The following is a 14,795-nucleotide window of genomic DNA, read 5'->3' as shown; positions in this document are numbered from 1 at the left end:
TAGAGTCAGCATAATAACAAAATAAAATCCTGACAGCTGTTCAACAGTGAACAGTCTTAAAATTCGGTCGATAAACATGGTCACTCTTTGACATTTCTCATGTATAATAGCCTAGGACGTGTACAAATGGAAATGATGGTATCTTATTTATGGTTTATAATATAAAACTAGGAACTTCTGGTTCAAACCATTTTGTGCATCTCATGTGCTAATATATATAAACATTTTTAGTGTTTTGAGGACCAATATTTTATGTTCGATGAAATTATTTTTGTAACCCTTATCAACCCAAAATGTGTCCAATGTTCTGTATCTATAATTTTCTGCATATTGTGTTGTAATCGTAAGTTTCTCAAATTAAATTTTCTATGGATCTTTTAACACTTCTGCTACTATTTGATCTTATAAATTACAGACATCTTTTAAAATTTTAACAAACCAGGATTGCAACAAAGAACGGTACTATTTGAGCAACTACAAAGGGAAACTGTCTGATGTTTGATGTGTGTTCAGCAACCTCCAATTCCAAAACAATGATTTAACAGTCAGTCAGTTAGCTACAACATAGGACCAGGTACATATTTGCATCGGTCCAAGTTGCCACATCTCATTAGCACAACAAGATAAACACAAAACTGATGTAAGCAGTTACTTCATTGGTAGTAATATATAAAGATTGCATATAAGGATATGGTACAGAAAGGAAGAATTAGTTCGTAGAAAGAAAGATATAAAGCAATTTTTCATCTCAGAGCTTAAGGAAAGACAAAAAGTGTGTGCACTTACGCGATTGTGATAGATTCTGAGCCATGTCACACAGTCTCCAACTCTTGGTTACGATAGTCGCGTGGACCCCAACCAAGCAGTCTGTATCTACCAACATGGCCCACACAAGAAGTTAGTGACTTCAAGAGCTGGTGCCATGTTTTGATTTGTCGTCCCTAACTGTCTTCCAACCGTCTACAACACTTTTCAGCATTGCGTGTCGTGGTAAATGGTGGAATGATTTAACACTATGATGTAATCAAGCCTGTTAAAGTCTTTGTGTTTAATCACGAAATGTGACGAAGCTAACTAATCCAATATTCAAAATGAGGTGTAAAAGCTGTCTTAGGAGGTAGAATATTTCAGGCGATACACTACCATAACACTTGAAGATACAAATCGTGTCTTGAATTTGATCTCATTATTATGTGAATGAGGCTAGATCTGAAAATAAATTTTAGTGACTGATATCGACTATCTAGAAATATGAATTGAAACAAATGAATGGACGTCAATCTAGTAAAATAAGCCAATGACCCCGACTAGCGGAAGATTATTCATAATAAAGTCTTTTCTTTTTACTTTTATACAGAAACATGAGACAACTTTCAAACAATAAGTATGGAATAATTCAGTTTTACACTGTGGAACGTAAATGTAGTGTAGTAGTCAGTCAGTGAAATGTAAATAGTGCCCGATAAAAATGTACATGATACCAAGTTGCCACGCCACAATATCACAAAGAGATATAACTACCTGGACAGTAGGCAAACGTGGTCGAGATAATGCAGTAGTAAAAGTTATGAGAAAAATCGAACATCAAGAATATGGTCCAACACGACGAACTAGTATGTATAATTGAATCTAGGATCAAAAAATACATAAATTCAATGCATCTGTGTTAATTCAAACGATGTTGGGTCATGTCACAAAAAAACTCCAAATAATCAACATGTTTATTCCTAGAATCTCTATAAAGTTCTCTGTCTCTGCTAACACCGCTGACCAAAACTTAATGAATTTATAGAACCCATGCTACATCTCGATTTTGGACTCTCACAGACTTTTGTAAATCTGACTCTGCACATGCAAACATCTTGAAACAAGGGCATGGAGGTTTATGTATGCTAGTTAAATGTTCTTGCAGCCACAGTACATATAAAACTAACAATCTTACCGAATAATCTTCCATCTTTGCCTACATCCCTATGGCCGACCTGAAAAACATTCACTCGATCGTTTCTCGAAACCTGAAAAGTCTTTCAAAGATACGATCAGGAAATCTCTGGCCCACTCATACTTTCTACTTTCAAAGTCCATATTTCACAGCTATATAGTAATACAATCATGATTAAAAAGCAAAGCGAGACTATAACTTATGGACGAACCAATCAGATTAAGTATACCTCCTAATAAAAGAGCAACTGAAAATTCAGAGGAAAGTTTTTCTCAAGAAGGATATCCATAGTGAAATTAAATATAACTAGTGACCAGATTAGATTAATCTGTCTCAGTGACAGTGCGTTATTCAAACCAATTGTAAACCACTAAAAACGAATATGTAGCTGGACTGATGATTAATTGTGTTGCTGAGCAATCGCCAGATTAAACAACAATGTTCTACAATACTCAATACTCCATTAGTAACCTTTAAAATGAGAGAATTTAGTTTAATATCAACTTTCTTGATCAATCATCCTCCTGTTTCTTATTTTATTTATTGTTTTCGGTAAATTTAACGCGCGCTATTCGAACGGGAAGTTTAGTCCTAACGTGATTTACATTTCTCAAACTTTTGCTGTGTTCTTACGCAACAAAAGTATCATATCCAATCCAAAGAATCTATTCTGAGCTATACGTTCGGTAGATTACTTCTTTTTTGTGTTTCACTCAAATTAATAGTTAACTGTGGTTTTGCCTCAGCTCACTATCGGTTTTTTTTATAGTTTTCACGTAAAGGCTAGCTTTAGCTTATCGTTAACTGTTTTTATACATTTTTGATAGTTTTTGTTTACTGTGTGTTTTTTTTATCGGTCCTAAATTTACTGCTTATATTTTTAAGACAGTCTAAATCACTAGCCATGAAAAATTCATGCAAGAGACCTGGTTGCTGTTTTGCCGTTACATCTGGCATGCAATGTGACAACTGTAAAGGTTGGTTCCATGAAGCATGTACAGATCTAACAGCAGCAGCCTATAGCAGACTCAGCAAGTCTGATCGTAGGTGGGTATGTGTTACCTGCAACACCGATACGGTAGTTATGTTGGGTACTATCATTACTTTACTGACAGGTCTGAGAGATAAGTTGTCTAAGAATTCGGTAAATGATATCATCATGACGGGTAACAAAGCTGGAACGCATAGGGCAAATAAGAAAAAGGATACTGACAGGTCGGATATCGACGGTGCTGTTAACAGCACGAGTGATGATGTGTTGAAACTCAGCACCATCCTAACATCGACTGTCATCGACTCCCTCAGTAAACTTGGGTCCCCCGGGGAACGGTCCTTGAATGAGACAGTGGTTCCTAAAAATCCTGTAGGTGGATGGACTCACGTTAACAGGAGTAATAAAGCCCAAGCGTCCCCTCCGAAACTGAACGTCCCAAGTATCGTGCGTAAATCAATTGATGCTTTGGCCGCACAGTCTACACCCAAGACTGTCCGCCCGGTCATCACTGAGCCCAGGAATCGAAAACGCGCCTCGACATCCAAACAACAAGATACCAAACCTAGACGCCTTGGAAAACCTGGGAAATCAATTGCGGTTCGTGACGACTCTGTCATAATCATGAACCTTATTGACAACCCCGACCTTCCTCTCAGTTTGCAGGACAAAAACGACAGGATGCTCTGGGGAGAATTAATCAAGAGGCTGGAACTCCCTAGAATAGAGCCTTTGACCGTCACACGGCTCACTCGGGGGAAGGACTCTAACCACCTAAACCACCCGAGGCTGCTTCGTGTTACACTTAAGAATGCCTCCGACGTAGAGGACGTCCTGCTAGCCAGTCACTTACTGAGGTCCGATGGGAACGTAAGAATACTGCCCGACATACCGTATTCTGAACGAAATCTCATCCGGAACATCCCTAAGGAATCTCGTGAGGCGTTCTTCCGTGGACGAAATATCATTGTGCAAGGTGTGCCGGAAAATACGGACCCAGCTCAAGCAAACTCTGATATTCGGGAATGGAAATTCATCAAGCATTCCTTAAAACTCAAGAACATATTGACCCAACAGGTAATGAGACTGGCCAAGAGAGACGGAGACTCTAGGCCCCGGCTGCTGAAGATAACCTTCCCCTCCTCCCACATGGCGGCTGCAACTCTGGAAGCATTTCGTGCCAATAGACGTCGGTTGCCAACTGGCATCCATATGCATCCGGATAGGCCCCACGACAGCAGGATCAAGCACAAACGAAAGCTGGAGCTGACAATTCCACTCGTGGACTGTCTTGATAATAAAAAAAACGTGTAAAGGACAGGGACTACCAACTCGGTAAACATCGTATAGGTAGGCTACCTGTCCACTCACACACGGCTCATATAGACAAACAAGAAGAGGCTCACGCGTTCCAAATTGAAAGCATAAACTGCCTATACACGAACGCCGCGAGCTTGCCAAACAAAATGGATGAGCTACGTGAACTTAGCAACGCTAATGATGCCCATCTGATAGGAATATCCGAAACTTGGATAACGTCTCAGTTTACGGACCAAGAGTTAGCAATAACTGGGATGTCTTTATTTCGCAACGACAGAAAAACAGGGATGGGGGGTGGGGTAGCACTATACGTACGGTCATGCCTGGATGCGCACCAACTTCACAATCAAGAGTTTCACAATCTTGACGAGTCAGTATGGTGCTCAGTAAGATTATCTACCACCTCGAGGTGCCTAGTTGGGGTCGTTTACAGGAAGCCCACTGCCGACATCGAATATGACAAACGTCTGCTGGAAGGATTAACTCGCTCTACGCGTCTTGGATTCTCTCATATCCTGATTCTAGGGGATTTCAATCTCCCTAGAATCAACTTCGTGGAACATACATACATTGGTGGTGCCAACTCTACTGAAGCTCTGTTCTTCAACCTTATCGGCGACCTGGGATTATTTGAAAATGTGAAGTCGGCAACCCGTTGGAGAAACAGTCAGACGCCGTCACGCTTAGACTGGGTATTCACAAACGAAGAATTCCTAGTTGACGACCTCTCAATCCTGGCTCCCCTGGGCAAAAGTGATCACGCCGTCTTATCATTCAGCTTTGTCAGCAAGACGGAGCTACGATATCCTACTAGCAACAAGCGCTGGAACTTCAAACGGTTGAATGTGTTAGCTTTACAGGACTATCTTCAACAGGTGGATTGGAATGTTCGCCCTGAAATTGAAGTGGATGCTCATTGGGATTTTTTACTGCACACGATCTTATGTGCTACTGAGCATTCAGTTCCTAAAATGGTCCCAAAAAGCTACAAGCAACCTGCAATCATCAAGAACCGCACTCGTCGTTTGCTAAGCCGCAAAAGGCACTGTTGGGCTGAATATAAACGAACGGATAACAACGGCGCGTACAGGCAATACAAACATATAAGGAACACATGCACAAAGGCAATAAGAGAAGACAGGCTTCAGTTCCAGACCAAGCTTATCGATAGATTCGTCTCCAATCCGAAAAGCTTGTTCAGTTATGCAGCTTCTCTTCGACAAGGCAAAACTGGAGTTTCCCAACTGCTTGGTCCTAATGGCCCGACCAACAACGACAGTGATGCCGCTAACCTTTTGGCTGAACATTACTCCCGGACATTCCAACTGACCCACATCAACCATACTGACGAAAGCTTCACCTGCACCTGTACAGGACTTTCCGAAGTGGACCTGAGTGCTGACCTGGTGCTCCGTAAACTGCAGAACCTAAAAAAAGACACTTCTCCTGGTCCGGACATGGTTCATTCCGCTGTATTGAGGGAAGCAGCTTCAATCCTGGCGACACCACTTAGCGTGATGTTTGCACACTCGCTAAGCAGAGGCAAACTACCGGAAATATGGAAGCTGGCCCACATCACACCAATTTTCAAAGGAGGTCGACGCAGTGAACCCTCAAGCTACCGACCAGTGGCCCTTCTCTCCATACCTTCAAAAATTATGGAATCCCTAGTATTCGACGGCATACTAGAACACTTATCATCCTCAAAGTTCTTCTCGCCTCAACAGCATGGTTTCAGAAAAGGTCATTCTTGTACGACCAACCTGCTGACTGCGGTGGATAAATGGACAACCATCCTTGATCGCAAGGGGAAGGTTGACGTCATTTACCTGGACTTCTCAAAAGCTTTTGATAGGGTCAACCATGCATGTCTTATCAAGAAGCTTGGACGATTGGGTATAAAACCCCCTTTAATTGACTGGATCACTTCATACCTAGAAAACCGACATTTTAAGGTCAGGGTTAACTTCACTCTCTCTCAGGCTATGGAATGTCCTAGTGGGGTCCCCCAGGGTTCAATACTAGGGCCTCTTCTCTTCTTGATTTATATTAACGATCTTCCTCAACAAGTTTCATCTGATTTATTGCTTTTTGCTGATGATGTGAAACTTTGGAGAGAGATACGTACTCACAATGATATACTAGTTCTGCAGGAGGATCTGACTCGACTTCAAAGTTGGGCAGACGACAACGGACTTACCTTCAACACTTCAAAGTGCAAGGTAGTCCATCTGAGACATGTTGCAGACTATAGTTATAACTTAGGTAACTCACCTCTAGAAGTTTCCCAAGTTGAAAAAGATTTAGGAGTGTTGGTACCCTACGACCTGAAATCGTATGCGAACTGTGACAAAAACGCCTCTCAAGCAAACCTTGCACTGGTAACATTGAAGCGCATTTTTGGCCAGTTTGACGGTAGAACCTTCCACATAATCTTCAACAGTTTTATTCGTCCCCACTTAGAGTACGGAAACATAGTATTTCCTCCCTCCCTCCAAAAGGATAAGGTCACTCTGGAACGTATACAACGTCGAGCCACGAAATCAGTTCGGGGTCTCAAATTCAAACCTTATGAAGAGCGCCTCAAATCACTTAACCTTTACCCGTTAGAGTATAGGCGTCTTAGAGGTGATCTTCTTATGACTTATAGTATCCTTAATACTTCTGGTCATCCCCTTAAACAACTTCTTAAGCTTAGTCATAACACTAACCTCAGAGGTAACACCCAGAAATTGGAGACCCTACATAGCAGAACAGACTGCAGACACAACTTCTACTCCGTTAGAGTTGTCAAGTGCTGGAATTCGCTGCCGACTGAGCTAGTCCAAGCGACCTCCCAGGAGTCCTTTAAGAGAAAACTTGACTTATTCCTAAGGACTAAGGATAACATATTATTATGATTTACCAAATTCTTTTTTTCCCTCTATTATCGTTCATATACCTAGGTTCTTGCCTGGAGGTATTGGTGATCCACTGCTATCAGACACGGAAGCCCGTTAAGCGAAAGCTTCTTCTATTCCGTCCTCAACCATTTGAACCATTTGAAATTCGGGATTCACAAGACCAATAGTCGGGAAATCCATCCCAGTTACATGAAGGTAGTATGTAGTTGTGAAAATAGTGAATTAGATACCTGCGTTAAACTAGCCTCAGCTTTTCACCATTTCCGATAGCCAGCATACGTGATGTGAATTTCAGTGGATTTATGTTCGAATCCAGGAGAATTTCTCTGTGCTCTCAGTTTCAGTTCGGAAAGGATAATAGAGGCTGATGGTCAGCCGACAAGTAACTTGTTCTTGGTTTGTAAGCATTTTCAGAGTGTCCTAAAGAATTTCCTCTTTTTGAGTATGAGATAAATACAGGTATATCTGTCGCGAATCAAGCATCAGGTAACCTAAAATCTGTGATCAAATCACCTCTGATCCTCCTATTTGGCAAGCTAAATAGGTCTAGCTTAACAAGTCTATTGTCAAACGGGAACTTTGCTATTTCAAGTGTCGGCTCATTTCATGTCCTTTTAACTTCTTCCAACGACTCAGTTTTTCTAGCCAGTGGCCAGCCGCTTGTACGCAATACTCAAGTTTAGGATGAAGGCTCTACATATCAACGTGCATGTCCATCTGAATTCTTTGGGCGTTATCGCACGGCAGTGCACAGTAAGTTTGAAGTCTTGGCTAAAGACGACTCCAAAGTCATTGGGTAACTGGAAGTCAGAAAGCTCAATATCGTTCATTCTATATGTATCTGTACTTTGATGACCAAAATGCATTATGATGCACTTGGAAGCATGTTTTCTTCTAAAATTGTAACATCCATCTTGGTCGTGGTTACGATTCGATAGCTCTCAAGTTTGTGTCTCGTACCCGTTTGTAAGAAGTTCTTCCTTCCTCAGTTACACCCAGTATTTTTTAGGAAGCCGTTACAAGAGCAATACAAATATCTCTAGGCGAGGTACCCGACACAACTAGATCCAATTAAAATAGACTTGTGCATTATGAATGATCATAATCCAACCTGAATGACCATAACCAATAATTCTGATATTGAATCTTTTTTTACAAACGATGTTCCACTCAAAAGGTGAACTCAACTTTTTTCAAATGGAAAGATTAGTTTAACTGCTTCAAAATGGGACGAAACTTTCAATAATAATTAATTTGCATAGAACATGAAATGTAATCAAATTAGTCAATTAAGACAAGGATGATCAGAAAGCGACAAGCTAATGCGAGAGCCAACGGGATATAAACGTAAGTAGATAAAAACTAAGGGTCAGTAAAAATATATACAAATATGATGGAATACTGAGAAATCAAAATTAATGGCAACAATATGCCCGGGTAACAAAAAAATAAACATGATACACGAGAACGAAACGGGTCAGAGTGGCATGTGAGAAAAAAAATATTTAAGGATAAGCAAATAACTACTGTCACAAATAATCTAAAAATGGGGAACTTTTTATCGACACTCACGCATATACAGTCTTGGTCAACACGTATTTTCTTACGGTTTCTTTTATGGTACAGAACATGCCTTTGTAGGACGTGATTCATTATTTCAAACCTTTCATGTGGGCTGTGATGGATACAACAAATTCCAGTATTGTAAATCAATGAGCTATGCTACAAACAAACGCGAAAAGCCAGACAATGTCAGAAGTTATATGTCTAAAAAGCGACCTCGTCACTAATAATGACACGGTCCTCTAAACCACAGCAAAATCACCAACAATCACAGACCATGGCTAAAGTAGCTAAAAACTGCTAGGAAACTCATTTCTATTATGTTCTGACAGAATTATGTGAACGCTAGAGTAGTCAGACGAGTACTGTATGTGGGAAATTTTAGCTCATTTCTCCTATTCCTCTTTTCTCTGCGTCCTGCAGCATCTTGATTGCATCATTTATTTTTGTTCTGTCCAAAGTAATTTAATTTTTAATATACTCAAGAGAACGACAAACAACTACTTTTGTGCGTAAAGGGTTTTCTGTTTCACAGTTTATATGTTCACCTTCATGTACATTTTCGCTTGTTTGACCAAACGAGTTTCATAAGCATAACTGCATACAACAATCAGTAACAGTTTTTCTTCATTTTCCATGTAGTGGATTTGCTTCATTAATCAATCAGAAGGCAATGAGAAAGGCAAATACAGTTTATTAGCGGATGGCGCAGATCACGAAGCTATGAGCACATCAAGCGGATTTGAGGCATAGAGGCGAACACGTGTGTGCGAGGAAATACAGAGGCAAAAATATGGTAAGATCGCATTAGGGCAATGCTATATCTAAAGCTTAGATTCTGAATATACCACGTATAACCCTTTGGGCGCTATAACCCCACAAGTAGAAAATAAAAAGTAAAAGAATGCTGGAGAAAGTGCTAGTTGGGCAAGTTTCAAGATGCACAGAAAATCATGGATGCTTATTTATATTAGCGTTTGTTATATTAGCATTATAATTCGACCAATCCGCAAGAGAGGAAGTTTTATGCCATTGACCAGTAGTAGCATGCCACGTTGGTATTCTAGAAAGTTCAATGGCGTTCTAATTGGATGGAACTCTTCGGCTCCTCCAAGGCCTCTGGAGCCCCCGTCGTAGTTCCCGGAGGGCGTCCAAACACCCCCTCCGTAATAAGATTTTTTCCTTGGATCTACTTGTAGCCTGACGACTAGTTTGCAACGGCATTCGATTTTTATCGCCGACTTTCTGGTTCAAGTCTTCTTTTCAGTATTCTTAGGCATCTCTGTCGTTGATGTAACTGAAGTTAACTAGAGCGGAAGATCTAGCTGATTATCTCGAGTGCGCATCATTCTTTAAAGATTTGGTTTGTGTCTGATGCATTTGCCGAAAATTCCTCGAACCCTGCACCAAACTCTTTCCAATCTTTGTGCGATTTTTCCCGGTTCCCACCGATTCTTATCGAGGTAGCACATAATGAACATTGTAAGATCCATTTTGAACGTTTCATATGTGAAAATACCTCCATACATACATTCATAACTTCTTCTTAATGTTTTATTTATTTGTACATTATTGTTAGTATTTTTGATGTCATTTTTTGATTCTGAAGTTTCATTTCATAATAGCTTTCTCAGTTTTTCTATCGCTTGCATTGGGTTTTTATATTTCTTGTTGAACTGCATCTGATTTGTTTTGTTATTATTCTGGTGGCTGTCATATTGAGTGTTCGCTCTTTGATTGTGCTGTTTGATTTCACTGGGATCGTGCATTTTGGTTGTAAATTGGAGCACCTTCCCAGAAATTAAAACACTTTGTGTTATAGAACAACCTCTCGAACGGAATTTTTACTTGATCTGTCCAGAAAGGATAGAATAACACTTACTTTTTGGTGTGTTCGGTAAATTTCTTATATTTCTTATCAATTTGCTATTTATTGTAATTTAGATTGATTGTTCTGGGAACAATTGTAGGTTGAATAACTGTGTGGTAATATTTGTTTAGGTAAATTTGTACATTTGTATATATGATGAATTTTAGAACCGTTGTTACCCAATCACTTTGTTCTGATTTCGATTGTGGTGCGCGTGTCTTTACCTCTACTCAACAGTTATTCATCAGCCAAACCTAGTTTGGAAATTAGGTTTGGATTTAATAAACATTCTATTGCGAACGTCAAAACTTCGGATATTGAGATTTTTGTGGGTACATGGCGTTGACTATAGTTTGGAGTGGTTCTGTAGGCCGTTAAATATCCTGTAATTACCTGTCTAGTTGTCCTCTGGTTTCCTCCTTTCAATAATGCTCGTTCAAAAGTATCGAGAAAAGGTTCTGCTTGCCCATTTGATTGGGGATATTAGGGTGGAGAACGTAGATATGTTATTCCGTTTATGCTACAGAAGTACTTGGATGATTATGCAATGAATTGTGAGCCATTGTCAGTCACTAAAGTCTCTGAGATGCCAAAGCAGCTGAACGATGTAGACAATTCCAGGATTGTTTCTAATGCTGTACAATTGGGCATACTATATATTTCTGGCCACTTCACAAATGCATCCACAATATTAAGAAACATTTTACCTTGAATTGTACGAGCGGACTCTGCATAAAGACTTTCCAAGGGTCCTGAAAGCGTGGTTCAGTGCTGAGGTTGGCTTCACAAAGGCTATTATCAGCTTCAAAACATGATAGACAGTCGCGGCATGTGTTTCCGATGTCTGTGTCCATTATTAACCAATAATCATAGCTTTCAGCCAATTATTTCATTTTATTGATACCGGGGCGACCGCTGTGAAACTGCCTGAGAACCTTGTGAAGCAATAATTCCGGGATAACAATTCAATCATCAAACATAATACAGGAGTCAACCACCATCAATGAGTTACGTCGACAAAAATATTGCAAAAATTCTCCTTCAAGACGCTTGTTTGGTCATTTGGTAGATAGAACCTGACTCTGCTCAATGTCTTATCATTTTCAGTAGTTTTTGATGGCTTCGGTTGCGTCGTCCAATACACAACGAATTTCTGTTTCGGCTTTTTCATTTTCCACAAGAGAGTGTTTTTGACTGGGGACCTATTAATCTTGATAACGGAAGTCAACTGATACTTGATCGTGATTTCGTAGCCCAGAAGTGTTGTTGCTCATCGTTGTAGCCGGTAAGCCGTTTGAACATGAATCCCTTTCTTAGATCCAAATATAGCACGTAATGGCTTCTGGTCTGTTATTAAGGTGAAATGCCGACCAAGTATCACCTTGTGGAACTTTTTGATGCAAAGATAATTGATAGAACTTCCTTCTCAATTAGATTATGATTCCGCTCTTTCATTGTCAGTGATCTGGCAGCACGGCAGATTGTTTTTTCAGATTCATTAGAGAAAATGTGAGAGAATACTGCTCCAATACCATAGCTTGATGCATCTGAAGCAACCAAGATCGGTAGGGAAGGATCATAATGCATCAGCAAGAGATTGGAAGCTAGGAGTTGCTCAGTCTTCCCGAAAGATGCGTGACAGTTCGCCAACCAATCTCGTTTTGTATTCTTCTCCAGAAGGTGGTTTGGAGGAACACGCAGACGTTGAAGGTCAGGAGTGAAGATACCATAATGACCGACCAATCCCGAGAAGGATTGTAAGATACGGATGTCACTAAACCTAGACATAGTTTTTACGGCTTCAATGTTCTCTGGATCTGGCCGTCTCCCATCCTTATCCATTATGAAATCGAGATACCGCACCTGCTGCATATAATAGTCACACTTTTCTTCGCAGAGGCGTAAACCATATTCCGCTACACGTTCTAGCTTCTGATCCAGTTTTTCCGCAATTCCATTTTGTCTGCTCCCATGACTATGATATCGTTTAAACAAGCTGCAGCTCCTGGAATACCTTGCAACATGGTATCCATAATTTGCTGGAAGTAGGTGGCACCGGCTTTACTTCAAAAGGTAGTCGGTTACATCAGAATAGACTCTTGTGTATGTTGATCGTTAGGAGATCTTTGCTTTCATCAGATACAGGGACTTATAACTATGCGTCTGAAAAACGTAGACCCTCCAAATACTTGCCACTGTTCAGCCTGGCGAAAAAATCTTACGGTAGGGGCAAATGATACTGATGAGACTCTAGAGCTTCATTTAGTATGGCGCAGTAATCTGCACACAGGCGAACGCTTTCATTAGACTTCTTTACTACCACTATTTGTGCAGCCCTATCTGAGAAGTTTACAGTTTCAATTAAATCGTTCTATAAGTATTCCAAACTAACCGTCGCAACTTTAGTTAACACATTGCAAGCTGATTGCGTCGGGACAAATTACGCCTCAGTAAACTGTGTAACACACCCCCAAATAATATCTGCTCAGATATTACACAGCAATTTATCTGCTGATAATTCAAACGTATTCTCTTATTCCATCATCCTCGACTTCTGCTTTTGTTAGCTTTCAGGTTATTTCATTCGATAAAGATACGAAGGAAGTATTGTGAAGTGCCGCGTATCCGATAACCCTTTAAAGACTTATTATCTTGATGTGTGACGATACTTTGTGTACTTTTTGATTTGGTACATCAGTGGGATTACCGCCATTTGAAGTATTCTTCGGACACAAGCGGAGTAACAGGTCACCTGACAATGGCACACAACATACTCAATACTCCAAATGACATCAACAGGAACATCATCGCCGTGATTCCTTAGGTAACTCCTGAAAAATTACGTACACAAAAGCCGAAACCCAGCCGCTATCTTAATTCTTTTAGGTGATATTTCTACACATTTGGGATAACTTTCCAGTTGAATTATTCTGAGCCCACTTAGTAGATAGTTTCAAGAGTACACCTGAAAAACACGTACTCGCTGTGATAATTTGAAGTATTTGAATTGTAGTATAAACTAGTAATCCCAGCAATAACGCAATTAATTCGAAAAGTACTAGATGAGCACGAACGAATGTACTGTATTTGTAATTCAAAATCAAAACAACCATCAATACAAAGAAATCACTGCTTCATTCAAACATCACACTCACCCATAGATTACTATCTCCCGTTTTGACAAGGTGTACTATGCCTGTCGTTATCACTACTATGTGTTATCAAATTATTTCTATCTCATTCACTATCATACCCGTTTTCTTGTTGCACTGGTAATTCCATCTGCACACTTGTTCGGATGAGTATTTATTTTATTCATTTGTTTCTGCAAACAACCATCTATTAGTAAACTTGAAATAAAATTATTTCTCAAACTGCAACTAACCGATCTCTTACCTGGCAATGCCATGACTTCTGGATCCAGGAACCCCACTACACTGAGACAAACACACTCGCTTAGAGTACAAAATATAAAAACCCACAAGCATCTCTCAAAATGACTGAAAATATTGGAGCTGATGTTGAGACTACCCCGGAACAAAAATCACAAAATATTCGGAACCATAATGAAACAACAAGAAGTGGCTGAAAAGCAATCATTCTCTTTAAACTATTTGTTCCGTTCATAATAATGTCAATTCTTATTTCTTTCTTTTTGCAGACATATGTGGTCTTTTATACGTATGACAGTTATAAAAATTAATTAAATCGATAAACTCTTCAAGGATTACTTAGTGTTTATACTCTTTTTTGATGTTGTTTTAATCTGCCATTTCGACAAAATTTATTACGATCCAGTAAACGTGGGTAAATGATTCACAGTTTCTAAGATATACGTTAATGGGTTGAAATACCCTTAACAAGATGGAAAGTCACCACAAAGTTCCTTTGTTTTGGACATGCTTCACATTTACTACATTTGGCTTCACATGTGGTTTTGTCTCAATGGTTATGCCCTACTGGTATGCCAGATATCCTCAGTCTCAAAATCGCTTTGTAAGATTGGGGCTATGGGAGGTGTGTTTCGAAGGCTATATGGCAAAGAAACCGGGAAATTACATGTATTTTGGGTGTTTCTATCTATTTGATAGGAAGATTTCAACTCTGTGGCCGATCATATTCAGAGGTATGAGGCTGGTTTATAATTAAAGTTGCTGTTTTAAAGATTGGTTTATTGCTTGCCAAGCATTTTTTACATGCAGTTTT

Source organism: Schistosoma mansoni, chromosome 7, assembly GCF_000237925.1.
Source record: "Schistosoma mansoni strain Puerto Rico chromosome 7, complete genome".
In the NCBI taxonomy this organism is placed as follows: Eukaryota; Metazoa; Platyhelminthes; class Trematoda; order Strigeidida; family Schistosomatidae; genus Schistosoma; species Schistosoma mansoni.
This window is presented reverse-complemented; position numbering follows the sequence as displayed.